The 12,547-nt window shown below is 48.3% G+C and overlaps 40 non-coding genes across 40 annotated transcripts; all 40 read left to right on the forward strand.

Annotated features, from left to right (window-relative positions):
- The first annotated feature begins 61 nt into the window (after positions 1-61).
- Positions 62-180, forward strand: LOC145812355 (5S ribosomal RNA). The gene has a single exon (XR_014355864.1). It is a non-coding gene; the product is annotated as a 5S ribosomal RNA (ribosomal RNA).
- A 202-nt stretch (positions 181-382) lies between these two features.
- On the forward strand, positions 383-501 carry LOC145809876 (5S ribosomal RNA). Its single transcript, XR_014353444.1, has one exon. It is a non-coding gene; the product is annotated as a 5S ribosomal RNA (ribosomal RNA).
- Positions 502-696: 195 nt separating this feature from the next.
- LOC145812359 (5S ribosomal RNA) lies at positions 697-815 on the forward strand. Its single transcript, XR_014355865.1, has one exon. It is a non-coding gene; the product is annotated as a 5S ribosomal RNA (ribosomal RNA).
- Positions 816-1,013: 198 nt separating this feature from the next.
- LOC145812363 (5S ribosomal RNA) lies at positions 1,014-1,132 on the forward strand. The gene has a single exon (XR_014355866.1). It is a non-coding gene; the product is annotated as a 5S ribosomal RNA (ribosomal RNA).
- Positions 1,133-1,334: 202 nt separating this feature from the next.
- On the forward strand, positions 1,335-1,453 carry LOC145812368 (5S ribosomal RNA). The gene has a single exon (XR_014355868.1). It is a non-coding gene; the product is annotated as a 5S ribosomal RNA (ribosomal RNA).
- A 194-nt stretch (positions 1,454-1,647) lies between these two features.
- LOC145812373 (5S ribosomal RNA) lies at positions 1,648-1,766 on the forward strand. Its single transcript, XR_014355869.1, has one exon. It is a non-coding gene; the product is annotated as a 5S ribosomal RNA (ribosomal RNA).
- A 196-nt stretch (positions 1,767-1,962) lies between these two features.
- LOC145809025 (5S ribosomal RNA) lies at positions 1,963-2,081 on the forward strand. The gene has a single exon (XR_014352519.1). It is a non-coding gene; the product is annotated as a 5S ribosomal RNA (ribosomal RNA).
- Positions 2,082-2,278: 197 nt separating this feature from the next.
- On the forward strand, positions 2,279-2,397 carry LOC145809840 (5S ribosomal RNA). Its single transcript, XR_014353408.1, has one exon. It is a non-coding gene; the product is annotated as a 5S ribosomal RNA (ribosomal RNA).
- A 197-nt stretch (positions 2,398-2,594) lies between these two features.
- LOC145808993 (5S ribosomal RNA) lies at positions 2,595-2,713 on the forward strand. The gene has a single exon (XR_014352488.1). It is a non-coding gene; the product is annotated as a 5S ribosomal RNA (ribosomal RNA).
- Positions 2,714-2,909: 196 nt separating this feature from the next.
- LOC145812377 (5S ribosomal RNA) lies at positions 2,910-3,028 on the forward strand. The gene has a single exon (XR_014355870.1). It is a non-coding gene; the product is annotated as a 5S ribosomal RNA (ribosomal RNA).
- Positions 3,029-3,224: 196 nt separating this feature from the next.
- Positions 3,225-3,343, forward strand: LOC145809646 (5S ribosomal RNA). The gene has a single exon (XR_014353207.1). It is a non-coding gene; the product is annotated as a 5S ribosomal RNA (ribosomal RNA).
- Positions 3,344-3,541: 198 nt separating this feature from the next.
- On the forward strand, positions 3,542-3,660 carry LOC145812382 (5S ribosomal RNA). The gene has a single exon (XR_014355871.1). It is a non-coding gene; the product is annotated as a 5S ribosomal RNA (ribosomal RNA).
- A 196-nt stretch (positions 3,661-3,856) lies between these two features.
- LOC145812386 (5S ribosomal RNA) lies at positions 3,857-3,975 on the forward strand. The gene has a single exon (XR_014355872.1). It is a non-coding gene; the product is annotated as a 5S ribosomal RNA (ribosomal RNA).
- Positions 3,976-4,172: 197 nt separating this feature from the next.
- Positions 4,173-4,291, forward strand: LOC145809993 (5S ribosomal RNA). The gene has a single exon (XR_014353560.1). It is a non-coding gene; the product is annotated as a 5S ribosomal RNA (ribosomal RNA).
- A 197-nt stretch (positions 4,292-4,488) lies between these two features.
- LOC145812387 (5S ribosomal RNA) lies at positions 4,489-4,607 on the forward strand. Its single transcript, XR_014355873.1, has one exon. It is a non-coding gene; the product is annotated as a 5S ribosomal RNA (ribosomal RNA).
- Positions 4,608-4,804: 197 nt separating this feature from the next.
- On the forward strand, positions 4,805-4,923 carry LOC145812388 (5S ribosomal RNA). Its single transcript, XR_014355874.1, has one exon. It is a non-coding gene; the product is annotated as a 5S ribosomal RNA (ribosomal RNA).
- A 197-nt stretch (positions 4,924-5,120) lies between these two features.
- LOC145809860 (5S ribosomal RNA) lies at positions 5,121-5,239 on the forward strand. Its single transcript, XR_014353428.1, has one exon. It is a non-coding gene; the product is annotated as a 5S ribosomal RNA (ribosomal RNA).
- A 197-nt stretch (positions 5,240-5,436) lies between these two features.
- LOC145812390 (5S ribosomal RNA) lies at positions 5,437-5,555 on the forward strand. Its single transcript, XR_014355875.1, has one exon. It is a non-coding gene; the product is annotated as a 5S ribosomal RNA (ribosomal RNA).
- Positions 5,556-5,751: 196 nt separating this feature from the next.
- On the forward strand, positions 5,752-5,870 carry LOC145810350 (5S ribosomal RNA). Its single transcript, XR_014353924.1, has one exon. It is a non-coding gene; the product is annotated as a 5S ribosomal RNA (ribosomal RNA).
- A 192-nt stretch (positions 5,871-6,062) lies between these two features.
- On the forward strand, positions 6,063-6,181 carry LOC145812394 (5S ribosomal RNA). Its single transcript, XR_014355876.1, has one exon. It is a non-coding gene; the product is annotated as a 5S ribosomal RNA (ribosomal RNA).
- Positions 6,182-6,377: 196 nt separating this feature from the next.
- Positions 6,378-6,496, forward strand: LOC145812395 (5S ribosomal RNA). Its single transcript, XR_014355877.1, has one exon. It is a non-coding gene; the product is annotated as a 5S ribosomal RNA (ribosomal RNA).
- Positions 6,497-6,692: 196 nt separating this feature from the next.
- Positions 6,693-6,811, forward strand: LOC145812398 (5S ribosomal RNA). The gene has a single exon (XR_014355879.1). It is a non-coding gene; the product is annotated as a 5S ribosomal RNA (ribosomal RNA).
- Positions 6,812-7,008: 197 nt separating this feature from the next.
- LOC145809842 (5S ribosomal RNA) lies at positions 7,009-7,127 on the forward strand. Its single transcript, XR_014353410.1, has one exon. It is a non-coding gene; the product is annotated as a 5S ribosomal RNA (ribosomal RNA).
- Positions 7,128-7,325: 198 nt separating this feature from the next.
- Positions 7,326-7,444, forward strand: LOC145812401 (5S ribosomal RNA). The gene has a single exon (XR_014355880.1). It is a non-coding gene; the product is annotated as a 5S ribosomal RNA (ribosomal RNA).
- Positions 7,445-7,640: 196 nt separating this feature from the next.
- Positions 7,641-7,759, forward strand: LOC145809361 (5S ribosomal RNA). The gene has a single exon (XR_014352894.1). It is a non-coding gene; the product is annotated as a 5S ribosomal RNA (ribosomal RNA).
- Positions 7,760-7,954: 195 nt separating this feature from the next.
- On the forward strand, positions 7,955-8,073 carry LOC145812406 (5S ribosomal RNA). Its single transcript, XR_014355881.1, has one exon. It is a non-coding gene; the product is annotated as a 5S ribosomal RNA (ribosomal RNA).
- A 197-nt stretch (positions 8,074-8,270) lies between these two features.
- On the forward strand, positions 8,271-8,389 carry LOC145812410 (5S ribosomal RNA). Its single transcript, XR_014355883.1, has one exon. It is a non-coding gene; the product is annotated as a 5S ribosomal RNA (ribosomal RNA).
- A 196-nt stretch (positions 8,390-8,585) lies between these two features.
- Positions 8,586-8,704, forward strand: LOC145809977 (5S ribosomal RNA). Its single transcript, XR_014353544.1, has one exon. It is a non-coding gene; the product is annotated as a 5S ribosomal RNA (ribosomal RNA).
- A 199-nt stretch (positions 8,705-8,903) lies between these two features.
- LOC145812420 (5S ribosomal RNA) lies at positions 8,904-9,022 on the forward strand. Its single transcript, XR_014355884.1, has one exon. It is a non-coding gene; the product is annotated as a 5S ribosomal RNA (ribosomal RNA).
- A 195-nt stretch (positions 9,023-9,217) lies between these two features.
- On the forward strand, positions 9,218-9,336 carry LOC145809362 (5S ribosomal RNA). The gene has a single exon (XR_014352895.1). It is a non-coding gene; the product is annotated as a 5S ribosomal RNA (ribosomal RNA).
- A 195-nt stretch (positions 9,337-9,531) lies between these two features.
- LOC145812430 (5S ribosomal RNA) lies at positions 9,532-9,650 on the forward strand. The gene has a single exon (XR_014355885.1). It is a non-coding gene; the product is annotated as a 5S ribosomal RNA (ribosomal RNA).
- A 197-nt stretch (positions 9,651-9,847) lies between these two features.
- LOC145809363 (5S ribosomal RNA) lies at positions 9,848-9,966 on the forward strand. Its single transcript, XR_014352896.1, has one exon. It is a non-coding gene; the product is annotated as a 5S ribosomal RNA (ribosomal RNA).
- Positions 9,967-10,161: 195 nt separating this feature from the next.
- On the forward strand, positions 10,162-10,280 carry LOC145812442 (5S ribosomal RNA). Its single transcript, XR_014355886.1, has one exon. It is a non-coding gene; the product is annotated as a 5S ribosomal RNA (ribosomal RNA).
- Positions 10,281-10,477: 197 nt separating this feature from the next.
- Positions 10,478-10,596, forward strand: LOC145809247 (5S ribosomal RNA). Its single transcript, XR_014352756.1, has one exon. It is a non-coding gene; the product is annotated as a 5S ribosomal RNA (ribosomal RNA).
- Positions 10,597-10,793: 197 nt separating this feature from the next.
- Positions 10,794-10,912, forward strand: LOC145812443 (5S ribosomal RNA). Its single transcript, XR_014355887.1, has one exon. It is a non-coding gene; the product is annotated as a 5S ribosomal RNA (ribosomal RNA).
- A 196-nt stretch (positions 10,913-11,108) lies between these two features.
- On the forward strand, positions 11,109-11,227 carry LOC145812444 (5S ribosomal RNA). The gene has a single exon (XR_014355888.1). It is a non-coding gene; the product is annotated as a 5S ribosomal RNA (ribosomal RNA).
- A 198-nt stretch (positions 11,228-11,425) lies between these two features.
- On the forward strand, positions 11,426-11,544 carry LOC145810606 (5S ribosomal RNA). Its single transcript, XR_014354167.1, has one exon. It is a non-coding gene; the product is annotated as a 5S ribosomal RNA (ribosomal RNA).
- A 195-nt stretch (positions 11,545-11,739) lies between these two features.
- On the forward strand, positions 11,740-11,858 carry LOC145812445 (5S ribosomal RNA). Its single transcript, XR_014355889.1, has one exon. It is a non-coding gene; the product is annotated as a 5S ribosomal RNA (ribosomal RNA).
- Positions 11,859-12,053: 195 nt separating this feature from the next.
- On the forward strand, positions 12,054-12,172 carry LOC145812447 (5S ribosomal RNA). The gene has a single exon (XR_014355891.1). It is a non-coding gene; the product is annotated as a 5S ribosomal RNA (ribosomal RNA).
- Positions 12,173-12,368: 196 nt separating this feature from the next.
- Positions 12,369-12,487, forward strand: LOC145809510 (5S ribosomal RNA). Its single transcript, XR_014353069.1, has one exon. It is a non-coding gene; the product is annotated as a 5S ribosomal RNA (ribosomal RNA).
- Positions 12,488-12,547: the final 60 nt, after the last annotated feature.

Raw genomic sequence — 12,547 nt, forward strand, 5'->3', positions numbered from 1 at the left:
CCATTCAATTTCATTTTTTCCCCGTCTACTGCTTAAAACAATAAAGTCGCGGTTAATCTTCGGGTGCGATCATACCAGCACTAATGCACCGGATCCCATCAGAACTCCGCAGTTAAGCGTGCTTGGGCGAGAGTAGTACTAGGATGGGTGACCCCCTGGGAAGTCCTCGTGTTGCACCCCTTTTGTCCCTTTTTCCACCACCCCCCCCCTTTTTTTTTTCCCCGGACAGCCTGTCCGATTTTTAGCCCATTCAATCGCCTTCGCCTCCGCCTCCTTTTCAACAATTTCTCCCTTTTAAACCATTTCCAGATTATCCTGTTCCAATCAATTTCATTTTTTTCCCCGTCTACTGCTTAAAACAATAAAGTCGCGGTTAATCTTCGGGTGCGATCATACCAGCACTAATGCACCGGATCCCATCAGAACTCCGCAGTTAAGCGTGCTTGGGCGAGAGTAGTACTAGTTTGGGTGACCCCCTGGGAAGTCCTCGTGTTGCACCCCTTTTGTCCCTTTTTCCACCACCCCCCCCTTTTTTTTTTCCCCGGACAGCCTGTCCGATTTTTAGCCCATTCAATCGCCTTCGCCTCCTTTTCGACAATTTCTCCCTTATAAATCATTTCCAGATTATCCTGTTCCATTCAATTTCATTTTTTTCCCCGTCTACTGCTTAAAACAATAAAGTCGCGGTTAATCTTCGGGTGCGATCATACCAGCACTAATGCACCGGATCCCATCAGAACTCCGCAGTTAAGCGTGCTTGGGCGAGAGTAGTACTAGGATGGGTGACCCCCTGGGAAGTCCTCGTGTTGCACCCCTTTTGTCCCTTTTTCCACCACCCCCCCCCCCTTTTTTCTTTCTCCGGACAGCCTGTCCGATTTTTAGCCCATTCAATCGCCTTCGCCTCCTTTTCGACAATTTCTCCCTTTTAAACCATTTCCAGATTATCCTGTTCCATTCAATTTCATTTTTTTCCCCGTCTACTGCTTAAAACAATAAAGTCGCGGTTAATCTTCGGGTGCGATCATACCAGCACTAATGCACCGGATCCCATCAGAACTCCGCAGTTAAGCGTGCTTGGGCGAGAGTAGTACTAGGATGGGTGACCCCCTGGGAAGTCCTCGTGTTGCACCCCTTTTGTCCCTTTTTCCACCACCCCCCCCCTTTTTTTTTTCCCCGGACAGCCTGTCCGATTTTTAGCCCATTCAATCGCCTTCGCCTCCGCCTCCTTTTCAACAATTTCTCCCTTTTAAACCATTTCCAGATTATCCTGTTCCATTCAATTTCATTTTTTTCCCCGTCTACTGCTTAAAACAATAAAGTCGCGGTTAATCTTCGGGTGCGATCATACCAGCACTAATGCACCGGATCCCATCAGAACTCCGCAGTTAAGCGTGCTTGGGCGAGAGTAGTACTAGGATGGGTGACCCCCTGGGAAGTCCTCGTGTTGCACCCCTTTTGTCCCTTTTTCCACCACCCCCCCTTTTTTTTTTCCCCGGACAGCCTGTCCGATTTTTAGCCCATTCAATCGCCTTCGCCTCCTTTTCGACAATTTCTCCCTTTTAAATCATTTCTAGATTATCCTGTTCCATTCAATTTCATTTTTTTCCCCGTCTACTGCTTAAAACAATAAAGTCGCGGTTAATCTTCGGGTGCGATCATACCAGCACTAATGCACCGGATCCCATCAGAACTCCGCAGTTAAGCGTGCTTGGGCGAGAGTAGTACTAGGATGGGTGACCCCCTGGGAAGTCCTCGTGTTGCACCCCTTTTGTCCCTTTTTCCACCACCCCCCCCCTTTTTTTTTTCCCCGGACAGCCTGTCCGATTTTTAGCCCATTCAATCGCCTTCGCCTCCTTTTCGACAATTTCTCCCTTTTAAACCATTTCCAGATTATCCTGTTCCATTCAATTTCATTTTTTTCCCCGTCTACTGCTTAAAACAATAAAGTCGCGGTTAATCTTCGGGTGCGATCATACCAGCACTAATGCACCGGATCCCATCAGAACTCCGCAGTTAAGCGTGCTTGGGCGAGAGTAGTACTAGGATGGGTGACCCCCTGGGAAGTCCTCGTGTTGCACTCCTTTTGTCCCTTTTTCCACCACCCCTCCCCTTTTTTTTTTTCCCCGGACAGCCTGTCCGATTTTTAGCCCATTCAATCGCCTTCGCCTCCTTTTCGACAATTTCTCCCTTTTAAACCATTTCCAGATTATCCTGTTCCATTCAATTTCATTTTTTTCCCCGTCTACTGCTTAAAACAATAAAGTCGCGGTTAATCTTCGGGTGCGATCATACCTGCACTAATGCACCGGATCCCATCAGAACTCCGCAGTTAAGCGTGCTTGGGCGAGAGTAGTACTAGGATGGGTGACCCCCTGGGAAGTCCTCGTGTTGCCCCCCTTTTGTCCCTTTTTCCACCACCCCCCCCCCTTTTTTCTTTCTCCGGACAGCCTGTCCGATTTTTAGCCCATTCAATCGCCTTCGCCTCCTTTTCGACAATTTCTCCCTTTTAAACCATTTCCAGATTATCCTGTTCCATTCAATTTCATTTTTTTCCCCGTCTACTGCTTAAAACAATAAAGTCGCGGTTAATCTTCGGGTGCGATCATACCAGCACTAATGCACCGGATCCCATCAGAACTCCGCAGTTAAGCGTGCTTGGGCGAGAGTAGTACTAGGATGGGTGACCCCCTGGGAAGTCCTCGTGTTGCACCCTTTTTGTCCCTTTTTCCACCACCCCCCCCCTTTTTTTTTTCCCCGGACAGCCTGTCCGATTTTTTGCCCATTCAATCGCCTTCGCCTCCTTTTCGACAATTTCTCCCTTTTAAACCATTTCCAGATTATCCTGTTCCATTCAATTTCATTTTTTTCCCCGTCTACTGCTTAAAGCAATAAAGTCGCGGTTAATCTTCGGGTGCGATCATACCAGCACTAATGCACCGGATCCCATCAGAACTCCGCAGTTAAGCGTGCTTGGGCGAGAGTAGTACTAGGATGGGTGACCCCCTGGGAAGTCCTCGTGTTGCACCCCTTTTGTCCCTTTTTCCACCACCCCCCCCCCTTTTTTTTTCCCCGGACAGCCTGTCCGATTTTTAGCCCATTCAATCGCCTTCGCCTCCTTTTCGACAATTTCTCCCTTTTAAACCATTTCCAGATTATCCTGTTCCATTCAATTTCATTTTTTTCCCCGTCTACTGCTTAAAACAATAAAGTCGCGGTTAATCTTCGGGTGCGATCATACCAGCACTAATGCACTGGATCCCATCAGAACTCCGCAGTTAAGCGTGCTTGGGCGAGAGTAGTACTAGGATGGGTGACCCCCTGGGAAGTCCTCGTGTTGCACCCATTTTGTCCCTTTTTCCACCACCCCCCCCCCCTTTTTTTTTTCCCCGGACAGCCTGTCCGATTTTTAGCCCATTCAATCGCCTTCGCCTCCTTTTCGACAATTTCTCCCTTTTAAACCATTTCCAGATTATCCTGTTCCATTCAATTTCATTTTTTTCCCCGTCTACTGCTTAAAACAATAAAGTCGCGGTTAATCTTCGGGTGCGATCATACCAGCACTAATGCACCGGATCCCATCAGAACTCCGCAGTTAAGCGTGCTTGGGCGAGAGTAGTACTAGGATGGGTGACCCCCTGGGAAGTCCTCGTGTTGCACCCCTTTTGTCCCTTTTTCCACCACCCCCCCCCTTTTTTTTTTCCCCGGACAGCCTGTCCGATTTTTAGCCCATTCAATCGCCTTCGCCTCCTTTTCGACAATTTCTCCCTTTTAAACCATTTCCAGATTATCCTGTTCCATTCAATTTCATTTTTTTCCCCGTCTACTGCTTAAAACAATAAAGTCGCGGTTAATCTTCGGGTGCGATCATACCAGCACTAATGCACCGGATCCCATCAGAACTCCGCAGTTAAGCGTGCTTGGGCGAGAGTAGTACTAGGATGGGTGACCCCCTGGGAAGTCCTCGTGTTGCACCCCTTTTGTCCCTTCTTCCACCACCCCCCCCCCTTTTTTTTTTCCCCGGACAGCCTGTCCGATTTTTAGCCCATTCAATCGCCTTCGCCTCCTTTTCGACAATTTCTCCCTTTTAAACCATTTCCAGATTATCCTGTTCCATTCAACTTCATTTTTTTCCCCGTCTACTGCTTAAAACAACAAAGTCGCGGTTAATCTTCGGGTGCGATCATACCAGCACTAATGCACCTGATCCCATCAGAACTCCGCAGTTAAGCGTGCTTGGGCGAGAGTAGTACTAGGATGGGTGACCCCCTGGGAAGTCCTCGTGTTGCACCCCTTTTGTCCCTTTTTCCACCACCCCCCCCTCTTTTTTTTTTCCCCGGACATCCTGTCCGATTTTTAGCCCATTCAATCGCCTTCGCCTCCTTTTCGACAATTTCTCCCTTTTAAACCATTTCCAGATTATCCTGTTCCATTCAATTTCATTTTTTTCCCCGTCTACTGCTTAAAACAATAAAGTCGCGGTTAATCTTCGGGTGCGATCATACCAGCACTAATGCACCGGATCCCATCAGAACTCCGCAGTTAAGCGTGCTTGGGCGAGAGTAGTACTAGGATGGGTGACCCCCTGGGAAGTCCTCGTGTTGCACCCCTTTTGTCCCTTTTTCCACCACCCCCCCCCCTTTTTTTTTTCCCCGGACAGCCTGTCCGATTTTTAGCCCATTCAATCGCCTTCGCCTCCTTTTCGACAATTTCTCCCTTTTAAACCATTTCTAGATTATCCTGTTCCATTCAATTTCATTTTTTTCCCCGTCTACTGCTTAAAACAATAAAGTCGCGGTTAATTTTCGGGTGCGATCATACCAGCACTAATGCACCGGATCCCATCAGAACTCCGCAGTTAAGCGTGCTTGGGCGAGAGTAGTACTAGGATGGGTGACCCCCTGGGAAGTCCTCGTGTTGCACCCCTTTTGTCCCTTTTTCCACCACCCCCCCCCCTTTTTTTTTTCCCCGGACAGCCTGTCCGATTTTTAGCCCATTCAATCGCCTTCGCCTCCTTTTCGACAATTTCTCCCTTTTAAACCATTTCCAGATTATCCTGTTCCATTCAATTTCATTTTTTTCCCCGTCTACTGCTTAAAACAATAAAGTCGCGGTTAATCTTCGGGTGCGATCATACCAGCACTAATGCACCGGATCCCATCAGAACTCCGCAGTTAAGCGTGCTTGGGCGAGAGTAGTACTGGGATGGGTGACCCCCTGGGAAGTCCTCGTGTTGCACCGCTTTTGTCCCTTTTTCCACCACCCCCCCCCCCTTTTTTTTTCCCCGGACAGCCTGTCCGATTTTTAGCCCATTCAATCGCCTTCGCCTCCTTTTCGACAATTTCTCCCTTTTAAACCATTTCCAGATTATCCTGTTCCATTCAATTTCATTTTTTTCCCCGTCTACTGCTTAAAACAATAAAGTCGCGGTTAATCTTCGGGTGCGATCATACCAGCACTAATGCACCGGATCCCATCAGAACTCCGCAGTTAAGCGTGCTTGGGCGAGAGTAGTACTAGGATGGGTGACCCCCTGGGAAGTCCTCGTGTTGCACCCCTTTTGTCCCTTTTTCCACCACCCCCCCCCTTTTTTTTTCCCCCGGACAGCCTGTCCGATTTTTAGCCCATTCAATCGCCTTCGCCTCCTTTTCGAAAATTTCTCCCTTTTAAACCATTTCCAGATTATCCTGTTCCATTCAATTTCATTTTTTTCCCCGTCTACTGCTTAAAACAATAAAGTCGCGGTTAATCTTCGGGTGCGATCATACCAACACAAATGCACCGGATCCCATCAGAACTCCGCAGTTAAGCGTGCTTGGGCGAGAGTAGTACTAGGATGGGTGACCCCCTGGGAAGTCCTCGTGTTGCACCCCTTTTGTCCCTTTTTCCACCCCCCCCTTTTTTTTTTCCCCGGACAGCCTGTCCGATTTTTAGCCCATTCAATCGCCTTCGCCTCCTTTTCGACAATTTCTCCCTTTTAAACCATTTCCAGATTATCCTGTTCCATTCAATTTCATTTTTTTCCCCGTCTACTGCTTAAAACAATAAAGTCGCGGTTAATCTTCGGGTGCGATCATACCAGCACTAATGCACCGGATCCCATCAGAACTCCGCAGTTAAGCGTGCTTGGGCGAGAGTAGTACTAGGATGGGTGACCCCCTGGGAAGTCCTCGTGTTGCACCCCTTTTGTCCCTTTTTCCACCACCCCCCCCCTTTTTTTTTTCCCCGGACAGCCTGTCCGATTTTTAGCCCATTCAATCGCTTTCGCCTCCTTTTCGACAATTTCTCCCTTTTAAACCATTTCCAGATTATCCTGTTCCATTCAATTTCATTTTTTTCCCCGTCTACTGCTTAAAACAATAAAGTCGCGGTTAATCTTCGGGTGCGATCATACCAGCACTAATGCACCGGATCCCATCAGAACTCCGCAGTTAAGCGTGCTTGGGCGAGAGTAGTACTAGGATGGGTGACCCCCTGGGAAGTCCTCGTGTTGCACCCCTTTTGTCCCTTTTTCCACCACCCCCCCCCTTTTTTTTTTCCCCGGACAGCCTGTCCGATTTTTAGCCCATTCAATCGCCTTCGCCTCCTTTTCGACAATTTCTCCCTTTTAAACCATTTCCAGATTATCCTGTTCCATTCAATTTCATTTTTTTCCCCGTCTACTGCTTAAAACAATAAAGTTGCGGTTAATCTTCGGGTGCGATCATACCAGCACTAATGCACCGGATCCCATCAGAACTCCGCAGTTAAGCGTGCTTGGGCGAGAGTAGTACTAGGATGGGTGACCCCCTGGGAAGTCCTCGTGTTGCACCCCTTTTGTCCCTTTTTCCACCACCCCCCCCCCTTTTTTTTTTCCCCGGACAGCCTGTCCGATTTTTAGCCCATTCAATCGCCTTCGCCTCCTTTTCGACAATTTCTCCCTTTTAAACCATTTCCAGATTATCCTCTTCCATTCAATTTCATTTTTTTCCCCGTCTACTGCTTAAAACAATAAAGTCGCGGTTAATCTTCGGGTGCGATCATACCAGCACTAATGCAACGGATCCCATCAGAACTCCGCAGTTAAGCGTGCTTGGGCGAGAGTAGTACTAGGATGGGTGACCCCCTGGGAAGTCCTCGTGTTGCACCCCTTTTGTCCCTTTTTCCACCACCCCCCCCCCCTTTTTTTTTTCCCCGGACAGCCTGTCCGATTTTTAGCCCATTCAATCGCCTTCGCCTCCTTTTCGACAATTTCTCCCTTTTAAACCATTTCCAGATTATCCTGTTCCATTCAATTTCATTTTTTTCCCCGTCTACTGCTTAAAACAATAAAGTCGCGGTTAATCTTCGGGTGCGATCATACCAGCACTAATGCACCGGATCCCATCAGAACTCCGCAGTTAAGCGTGCTTGGGCGAGAGTAGTACTAGGATGGGTGACCCCCTGGGAAGTCCTCGTGTTGCACCCCTTTTGTCGCTTTTTCCACCACCCCCCCCCCTTTTTTTTTCCCCGGACAGCCTGTCCGATTTTTAGCCCATTCAATCGCCTTCGCCTCCTTTTCGACAATTTCTCCCTTTTAAACCATTTCCAGATTATCCTGTTCCATTCAATTTCATTTTTTTCCCCGTCTACTGCTTAAAACAATAAAGTCGCGGTTAATCTTCGGGTGCGATCATACCAGCACTAATGCACCGGATCCCATCAGAACTCCGCAGTTAAGCGTGCTTGGGCGAGAGTAGTACTAGGATGGGTCACCCCCTGGGAAGTCCTCGTGTTGCACCCCTTTTGTCCCTTTTTCCACCACCCCCCCCTTTTTTTTTTCCCCGGACAGCCTGTCCGATTTTTAGCCCATTCAATCGCCTTCGCCTCCTTTTCGACAATTTCTCCCTTTTAAACCATTTCCAGATTATCCTGTTCCATTCAATTTCATTTTTTTCCCCGTCTACTGCTTAAGACAATAAAGTCGCGGTTAATCTTTGGGTGCGATCATACCAGCACTAATGCACCGGATCCCATCAGAACTCCGCAGTTAAGCGTGCTTGGGCGAGAGTAGTACTAGGATGGGTGACCCCCTGGGAAGTCCTCGTGTTGCACCCCTTTTGTCCCTTTTTCCACCACCCCCCCCCCTTTTTTTTTTCCCCGGACAGCCTGTCCGATTTTTAGCCCATTCAATCGCCTTCGCCTCCTTTTCGACAATTTCTCCCTTTTAAACCATTTCCAGATTATCCTGTTCCATTCAATTTCATTTTTTTCCCCGTCTACTGCTTAAAACAATAAAGTCGCGGTTAATCTTCGGGTGCGATCATACCAGCACTAATGCACCGGATCCCATCAGAACTCCGCAGTTAAGCGTGCTTGGGCGAGAGTAGTACTAGGATGGGTGACCCCCTGGGAAGTCCTCGTGTTGCACCCCTTTTGTCCCTTTTTCCACCACCCCCCCCCCTTTTTTTTTTCCCGGACAGCCTGTCCGATTTTTAGCCCATTCAATCGCCTTCGCCTCCTTTTCGACAATTTCTCCCTTTTAAACCATTTCCAGATTATCCTGTTCCATTCAATTTCATTTTTTTCCCCGTCTAATGCTTAAAACAATAAAGTCGCAGTTAATCTTCGGGTGCGATCATACCAACACTAATGCACCGGATCCCATCAGAACTCCGCAGTTAAGCGTGCTTGGGCGAGAGTAGTACTAGGATGGGTGACCCCCTGGGAAGTCCTCGTGTTGCACCCCTTTTGTCCTATTTTCCACCACCCCCCCCCCCCTTTTTTTTTTCCCCGGACAGCCTGTCCGATTTTTAGCCCATTCAATCGCCTTCGCCTCCTTTTCGACAATTTCTCCCTTTTAAACCATTTCCAGATTATCCTGTTCCATTCAATTTCATTTTTTTCCCCGTCTACTGCTTAAAACAATAAAGTCGCGGTTAATCTTCGGGTGCGATCATACCAGCACTAATGCACCGGATCCCATCAGAACTCCGCAGTTAAGCGTGCTTGGGCGAGAGTAGTACTAGGATGGGTGACCCCCTGGGAAGTCCTCGTGTTGCACCCCTTTTGTCCCTTTTTCCACCACCCCCCCCTTTCTTTTTTCCCCGGACAGCCTGTCCGATTTTTAGCCCATTCAATCGCCTTCGCCTCCTTTTCGACAATTTCTCCCTTTTAAACCATTTCCAGATTATCCTGTTCCATTCAATTTCATTTTTTTCCCCGTCTACTGCTTAAAACAATAAAGTCGCGGTTAATCTTCGGGTGCGATCATACCAGCACTAATGCACCGGATCCCATCAGAACTCCGCAGTTAAGCGTGCTTGGGCGAGAGTAGTACTAGGATGGGTCACCCCCTGGGAAGTCCTCGTGTTGCACCCCTTTTGTCCCTTTTTCCACCACCCCCCCCTTTTTTTTTTCCCCGGACAGCCTGTCCGATTTTTAGCCCATTCAATCGCCTTCGCCTCCTTTTCGACAATTTCTCCCTTTTAAACCATTTCCAGATTATCCTGTTCCATTCAATTTCATTTTTTTCCCCGTCTACTGCTTAAGACAATAAAGTCGCGGTTAATCTTTGGGTGCGATCATACCAGCACTAATGCACCGGATCCCATCAGAACTCCGCAGTTAAGCGTGCTTGGGCGAGAGTAGTACTAGGATGGGTGACCCCCTGGGAAGTCCTCGTGTTGCACCCCTTTTGTCCCTTTTTCCACCACCCCCCCCCCTTTTTTTTTTCCCCGGACAGCCTGTCCGATTTTTAGCCCATTCAATCGCCTTCGCCTCCTTTTCGACAATTTCTCCCTTTTAAACCATTTCCAGATTATCCTGTTCCATTCAATTTCATTTTTTTCCCCGTCTACTGCTTAAAACAATAAAGTCGCGGTTAATCTTCGGGTGCGATCATACCAGCACTAATGCACCGGATCCCATCAGAACTCCGCAGTTAAGCGTGCTTGGGCGAGAGTAGTACTAGGATGGGTCACCCCCTGGGAAGTCCTCGTGTTGCACCCCTTTTGTCCCTTTTTCCACCACCCCCCCCTTTTTTTTTTCCCCGGACAGCCTGTCCGATTTTTAGCCCATTCAATCGCCTTCGCCTCCTTTTCGACAATTTCTCCCTTTTAAACCATTTCCAGATTATCCTGTTCCATTCAATTTCATTTTTTTCCCCGTCTACTGCTTAAAACAATAAAGTCGCGGTTAATCTTCGGGTGCGATCATACCAGCACTAATGCACCGGATCCCATCAGAACTCCGCAGTTAAGCGTGCTTGGGCGAGAGTAGTACTAGGATGGGTGACCCCCTGGGAAGTCCTCGTGTTGCACCCCTTTTGTCCCTTTTTCCACCACCCCCCCCCCCTTTTTTTTTCCCCGGACAGCCTGTCCGATTTTTAGCCCATTCAATCGCCTTCGCCTCCTTTTCGACAATTTCTCCCTTTTAAACCATTTCCAGATTATCCTGTTCCATTCAATTTCATTTTTTTCCCCGTCTACTGCTTAAAACAATGAAGTCGCGGTTAATCTTCGGGTGCGATCATACCAGCACTAATGCACCGGATCCCATCAGAACTCCGCAGTTAAGCGTGCTTGGGCGAGAGTAGTACTAGGATGGGTGACCCCCTGGGAAGTCCTCGTGTTGCACCCGTTTTGTCCCTTTTTCCACCACCCCCCCCCCTTTTTTTTTTCCCCGGACAGCCTGTCCGATTTTTAGCCCATTCAATCGCCTTCGCCTCCTTTTCGATAATTTCTCCCTTTTAAACCATTTCCAGATTATCCTGTTCCATTCAATTTCATTTTTTTCCCCGTCTACTGCTTAAAACAATAAAGTCGCGGTTAATCTTCGGGTGCGATCATACCAGCACTAATGCACCGGATCCCATCAGAACTCCGCAGTTAAGCGTGCTTGGGCGAGAGTAGTACTAGGATGGGTGACCCCCTGGGAAGTCCTCGTGTTGCACCCCTTTTGTCCCTTTTTCCACCACCCCCCCCCCTTTTTTTTTCCCCGGACAGCCTGTCCGATTTTTAGCCCATTCAATCGCCTTCGCCTCCTTTTCGACAATTTCTCCCTTTTAAACCATTTCCAGATTATCCTGTTCCATTCAATTTCATTTTTTTCCCCGTCTACTGCTTAAAACAATAAAGTCGCGGTTAATCTTCGGGTGCGATCATACCAGCACTAATGCACCGGATCCCATCAGAACTCCGCAGTTAAGCGTGCTTGGGCGAGAGTAGTACTAGGATGGGTGACCCCCTGGGAAGTCCTCGTGTTGCACCCCTTTTGTCCCTTTTTCCACCACCCCCCCCCCTTTTTTTTTTTCCCCGGACAGCCTGTCCGATTTTTAGCCCATTCAATCGCCTTCGCCTCCTTTTCGACAATTTCTCCCTTTTAAACCATTTCCAGATTATCCTGTTCCATTCAATTTCATTTTTTTCCCCGTCTAATGCTTAAAACAATAAAGTCGCGGTTAATCTTCGGGTGCGATCATACCAACACTAATGCACCGGATCCCATCAGAACTCCGCAGTTAAGCGTGCTTGGGCGAGAGTAGTACTAGGATGGGTGACCCGCTGGGAAGTCCTCGTGTTGCACCCCTTTGTCCCTTTTTCCACCACCCCCCCCCTTTTTTTTATCCCCGGACAGCTTGTCCGATTTTTAGCCCATTCAATCGCCTTCGCCTCCTTTTCGACAATTTCTCCCCTTTAAACCATTTCCAGATTATCCTGTTCCATTCAATTTCATTTTTTTCCCCGTCTACTGCTTAAAACAATAAAGTCGCGGTTAATCTTCGGGTGCGATCATACCAGCACTAATGCACCGGATCCCATCAGAACTCCGCAGTTAAGCGTGCTTGGGCGAGAGTAGTACTAGGATGGGTGACCCCCTGGGAAGTCCTCGTGTTGCACCCCTTTTGTCCCTTTTTCCACCACCCCCCCCTTTCTTTTTTCCCCGGACAGCCTGTCCGATTTTTAGCCCATTCAATCGCCTTCGCCTCCTTTTCGACAATTTCTCCCTTTTAAACAATTTCCAGATTATCCTGTTCCATTCAATTTCATTTTATTCCCCGTCTACTGCTTAAAACAATAAAGTCGCGGTTAATCTTCGGGTGCGATCATACCAGCACTAATGCACCGGATCCCATCAGAACTCCGCAGTTAAGCGTGCTTGGGCGAGAGTAGTACTAGGATGGGTGACCCCCTGGGAAGTCCTCGTGTTGCACCCCTTTTGTCCCTTTTTCCACCACCTCCCCCCTTTTTTTTTTCCCCGGACAGCCTGTCCGATTTGTAGCCCATTCAATCGCCTTCGCCTCCTTTTCGACAATTTCTCCCTTTTAAACCATTTCCAGATTATCCTGTTCCATTCAATTTCATTTTTTTCCCCGTCTACTGCTTAAAACAATAAAGTCGCGGTTAATCTTTGGGTGCGATCATACCAGCACTAATGCACCAGATCCCATCAGAACTCCGCAGTTAAGCGTGCTTGGGCGAGAGTAGTACTAGGATGGGTGACCCCCTGGGAAGTCCTCGTGTTGCACCCCTTTTGTCCCTTTTTCCACCAACCCCCCCCCTTTTTTTTTTCCCCGGACAGCCTGTCCGAT

The sequence above is a fragment of the Camellia sinensis genome, chromosome 14, assembly GCF_055761805.1.
Source record: "Camellia sinensis isolate YWXY chromosome 14, ASM5576180v1, whole genome shotgun sequence".
NCBI lineage: Eukaryota > Viridiplantae > Streptophyta > Magnoliopsida > Ericales > Theaceae > Camellia > Camellia sinensis.